Raw genomic sequence first — 6000 nt, 5'->3', positions numbered from 1 at the left:
CGCTGATTTTGGGTCCGGCAGCGGCTGATGTTGCTGTCACCGTGATGCGGTGCCGAGCGGGGACCGCAGCGGCAACAGGGAGGGAAGCGGGCTGACTTTTCAGTCATCGATGTAGGTTCAATGGAAGGGATCCTTGGTCTACTGCTATCATGAAGCTGGCGCTTCCTCCTTCAGGGACAACAACGGTAGACACGGTTGTGGGAGAGGGGATAGTGAGGGTGATAGGGTGGTCGTCGATGGCGAGACGGTAGGAGAAGGGATAGCTAGGGATTGGAGCATGATGCCGTTGCAAGGCTGCAGCTGTGGCTCAGAGAGGAGGTGCATGTTAGGGATAGGGTGCACGCGACGTGGTTGAGGGGCAGCGATTTGCGGAGGATTTAGCTCGCACGGAGGAATTTGCGGTGGTGGGGATTCCGTGTGTGGGCTGCCAATTCTCTGATTTCACTATAGGATTTGCTATGCAAAACTTCTTCTTTTTATATTAGTATAGGTATAGATATAGATAAAAAACTAATCATACAGATGAAGGATTTAATCCTTGTGTCCACTACTGTAAAACCCTCAAATGATCATCCTCCTTTAAAACTGAATACATTTCTTTTCCTATAAAAATCATAAAACCATACAAAATAAATATATACTGTTAGGGTTATGGATACCACATATCTAATAGTGGCTGACTAAATCTTGGCAGGACCCACCACATACCATGTTTTATACGGAAACAACCTTCGGATATAGAAGGAGTTCCGGATAAGGAAAGATAAATAGAGTTCTACATGGAAACGACAAGTACTACTCGGATTGTATACATATTGGTTTCCCTAGTTCTACTTGGACAAGGGGACACCTATGAGTATAAATATAAGGCCCCCTAGGAGGAGAAGAGAGACGGAACAATAGATCAAGACACAATATCAACATACAAGCCAACATATGCCAAGACAAGACGCCGGATATCGACTTCAGAGATAAGCATGGCTAGTCCCCTACGGTGTCTACGGATACTGTCAGGAGAGACATAGCGTTGTCTTTGATCTCGCTGGATGCGGATTCGAGGAGGAAGCTACCCTGTTGTCGACTACGAGTCAGCACTTCGGACTGCCAAGTCGACAGCAGTTAGATAGGCTACCCCAAATATTGTAATGGTGTGATTATGGTGAATAAGAGCAACGACTGGCTTCGGCTAACAGGAGTAGGGTTATTACCCGACAATTCAGGGGCCCAAACCTGTATAAAAACCCTCGTCCCCATCTCTTTTATTACAATCTCACATATATCCTAGTACCAACGATCTCCATACTATGCAAATACTGGAATCGCGACATCAAACGTCGACAGTGTTGCGCTAGGTAGGGGGATTTTGGTGCTTCAGGATTTTGACGAGATGGGTTCAAGAGATGGATTCTTCGCCAGCAAACTACTCAACGACTTCGTATACTGGGTGATACGACCCAAGCGAAGTGCGTTCTCCGATGGATCGGGATCTTCGTCAAGCTTCGCCAAGTCATCATCACTATGGATTTTTTGACGAGGGATACTTCAACTACTTCGGATCTAGGAAGTTTAACCTAACCAGAGAACGTGCCCCGACAAGATCGGAACCATCATCGTCAACAATTTGGTCTATCGAGATCATCCAAGCCTCAAGATACGCGGCGTACCAAAAGACGTCAGATCGTATGATGTCAAACGAGTATGCAACAAGGTAATTGGTAGATTGGGTTTTTAAATTAATCTACTAATTTCGTAGATACATCTGGCATGTATCTACAAAGTACGCAATATTATATATGCAATTTATCGTACCTACTTTTCAGATCATACAATATTGTCAGATCAATAATTATTATGTTTACCTAGAGCATGTTTTTTATACAATATCTATTGTGCGAGCGTTTCCGATGTTAGGCCAACTACAGTCTAACGCTGGTGGCTCGTTCTATTTTCTTCTGTATAAATCATGCTTGTTTACGGTTTACATAATCCCTGATATTTCATCTGCTCGTTATATCCTGATAATACTAGAAGATCCATGCAGTTTTTTGAGTACATACTCGATATTCTCTGCTATATGCCTTGCCTTCTAGAAAAATATTTTTCAGGAACAATTGAGCACTCGAGTAGGTTGTGGTCGAGCACACCCCATTATCGAGAACGTTCTCGATAAATGCAGAGTTGTCGCACCCAACCTACCAACGAAGACCGACGACCAATCTCATAGCACCGGCTATGGCTGGGCTATTTGAGAAAAGGGTTGTTAACGGATAATTGCTCGCGAACGATGTTGGCTTGATCACCCGACATGATTGCGGACGGACATCCGGATATGCTACAAGTTGGGTATGTGAGTCATGCTGGCCACATGAGATGCACATGTAATAAACCAACTCTAGCGCCCCCATTGGTGTTCGAGAGATAATTCTACTCACTGGTTCTCGAACCAGTAAACCGTAGCAATCTCTCGCACCGCAACTTCCATTGGTGTTCGAGAGATAATTCTACTCGCTGGTTCCTGAACCAATAAACCGTAGCAATCTCTCGCACCGCAACTTCCATTGGTGTTCGAGAGATAATTCTACTCGCTGGTTCTCGAACCAGTAAACCGTAGCAATCTCTCGCACCGCAACTTCCATTGGCGTTCGAGAGATAGTTCTACTCGCTGGTTCTCGAACCAGTAAACCGTAGCAATCTCTCGCAGCGCAACTTCCATCGGTGTTCGTGAGATAGTTTTACTCGCTGGTTCTCGAACCAGTAAACAGTAGCAATCTCTCGCACCGCAACTTCCAGGGTTAATTTGCATTGAAGTCGGGGGCTACTATCAGGGTTATGGATACCACATACCTAATAGTAGTTGACTAAATCTCGGCAGGACCCACCACATACCATGTTTTATACGGAAACAACCTTCGGATATAAAAGGAGTTCCGAATAAGGAAAGATAAATAGAGTTATACATGGAAACGACAAGTACTACTCGGATTGTATACATATTGGTTTCCCTAGTTCTACTTGGACAAGGGGACACCTATGGGTATAAATACAAGGCCCCCTAGGAGGAGAGGAGAGATGGAACAATAGATCAAGACACAATATCAACATACAAGCCAACATACGCCAAGACAAGACGCCGGATATCAACTTCAGAGATAAGCATGGCTAGTCCCCTACGGTGTCTACAGATACTGTCAGGAGAGACATAGCGTTGTCTTTGATCTCGCCGGATGTGGATTCGAGGAGGAAGGCTACCCTGTTGTCAACTACGAGTCAGCACTTCAGACTGCCAAGTCGACAGCAGTTAGATAGGCTACCCCAAATATTGTACTGGTGTGATTATGGTGAATAAGAGCAACGACTGGCTTCGGCCAACAGGAGTAGGGTTATTACCTGACAATTCAGGGGCCCAAACCTGTATAAAAACCCTCGTCCCCATCTCTTTTATTACAATCTCGCATATATCCTAGTACTAACGATCCCCATTCTATGCAAATATCGGAATCGCGACATCAAACGTCGACATATACCATGCATTGCTTTAATATAATGTGATGAATACCTAACAACGAGTACCCTAATTTATCCCTCTCTTTCACGGTACCAAATAAAACAGCTATCAAATTAATTCAGAAAATATGATGACGATATACCAAAGCACTCAGAATCTAATCCACCCGTGCTTTCACACACGAACAGAAGAGGATGCACACACATGTACCAAGCAACAAAACCAGGTAAGACTTTCTGACCTTGTTTCTTCTCCAACCAATCAGGCGGCAAAATATTCAGATAGAAGCTGATGGGATCGCCACGAGGTAGTTCAGCAGGGACCAAACCCTAAACATGATCTTTAGGAAAACCAATCTGCCTCATGTTGCTAATACCTAACATATAAGTATACGTGCATGCAAGCACTAGTACTAGACCCAACACAGGCTCGCAGGCCCAGACCAACACCGACTCCAACTCAATAAACAAATTAATATAGTGACTAAATAGGCCTTTACAAACCAGGCCCAACATATATTTAAAATAATGCGGCCATGATGCCTAATGGCCTTGGCTAATTATCTAGGTCTAATTAACCCTCACCATGATGATTGATATCATCGAATTTATTTCCATCTGTTGGCACTGGTACACTGCATGGAGCTTGAAATAATCTTTGGCCTTCTCTAGACTTTATAAAAATATGCAAATCACCGACTGATATCACTTGAGTAGTCTGGGACATATCATCCTTCCTCTCTTGAAACAAAGCTGTCCTCGGCTTAATATTAACTTCAGCCACTTCTTTCTTCTTCTTGACGGTGGGAAATATCTCTGCTTTGATGTCAATATCAAGCATAGGATTCAACACTTGATTAACACCACGATGCATAAAAGAATAACGGTTGGATCTGCCCTCGTGGGTAGCATTGCGATCAAACTGCCATGGCCTCCCCAACAACAAGTGACAAGCATTCATTGGCACCACATCACAATCCACTTTATCAAGATAGCTCCCAACAGAAAATGTAACTCTCACCTTATGAGTAATTTTCAGTGTGCCCGCTTGATTCATCCATCGAATATAACGCGGTGTAGAAAGCCTCCGTGTAGACAAGGATAAAGCATGCACCAAGTCTAAACTGATAGCATTAGTGAAACTACCACCATCAATTATTAATTTCCATACCTTCTCTTGAATTTTGCACTCTGACTGAAAAATATTACAGCGCTGCCCCTTTGCATCAACATTAGAGCCATCTCGCTGAACTGCATATGCAAGCATAGATAAACCATTCTTCTTTTCAGCACCATCATCCATAGATGAATCATCAATATCTTGATAGCCCGCAGTAAGAGTATGATCAAGTTGTACACCTTCTGAATTTTCTAATAAACTCTCAGAAACATAGCCTTCTTTAGTCATCAACACCTTCTTCTGATTAGGACAATCTCTCATATAATGTCCTTTCCCTCCACAAGTATAACACTCTACACTTCGTGATTTAGAACCAGATGCAGCAGTAGATTCAACTTTAGGTTGGGATTTACTCACCGAACTAGCAGCAGGTTTAGACCCATCTCTAGAAGGAGTAGCCGGCTTGAAAGACACCGACTTACTAGCGGCACTTCCATCACCATCTCGCTGAAAAGAACGTGAACGGCTAGTGTGGCGACTTGTTAGTTGCTGCTCCACCCTTTGAGCAATGTGCACCATACTTTGTATATCATAATAATATGATATCTCAACACGTTCTTTCACATCATCGTTGAGACCATTAAGAAATCTAGCCATAGTAGCTTCATCATTCTCTGTTACCCATGTACGGCTCATTAACAATTCCATCTCCTTATAATAAGCATCCACACTAAGATCACCTTGTTTGAGTTGCTGCAAGCGTGTATACAAGGATCTAGTATAATGTTCAGGAACAAAACGGCGAGCCATAACCTCTTTCATATATTGCCAAGTATGTGGATGACCAACACATACCAATTGATTCCACCAAGATAAAGCACAACCGGTGAATTCAATAGATGCAAGACGTACCTTCTTATCCTCTGAATAGTTGTGACTATTAAAGATCTGATCACAACGCATCTCCCACTCCAGATAATCCTTCGGATCTCCAGAACCCGAAAAAGTAGGCATGGAAATTTTTATCTTACCAAGCCCTTCATCCAACGGAACACGAGCAGCACGACGATTCTGATTGTCACGGTGAATATCGTCAACAACCCTATCCATAAAAGTAGGACCTCGGCGAGGAGGTTGTCGAGGACAGCGATGATGATCACCTCCATCAGAACGCAATCCTAGACTCTCATCCCCCGCATCATACTCATGATGTTCAAGTGGTGGACGTCGACCCTGTCTAGCATGTTCCTGACGTGGTGGTGGCAAACGATCGACTAACATAGCAATACTCCTCTCAAGCTTCGTGAATTTCTGATTTATACATTTATCAAAATAATCACAAGCACTTTCCAATCCATCCTTAACTCCGACAGGCA

Source organism: Oryza glaberrima, chromosome 1, assembly GCF_000147395.1.
Source record: "Oryza glaberrima chromosome 1, OglaRS2, whole genome shotgun sequence".
NCBI classification, from domain to species: Eukaryota; Viridiplantae; Streptophyta; class Magnoliopsida; order Poales; family Poaceae; genus Oryza; species Oryza glaberrima.
This window is presented reverse-complemented; position numbering follows the sequence as displayed.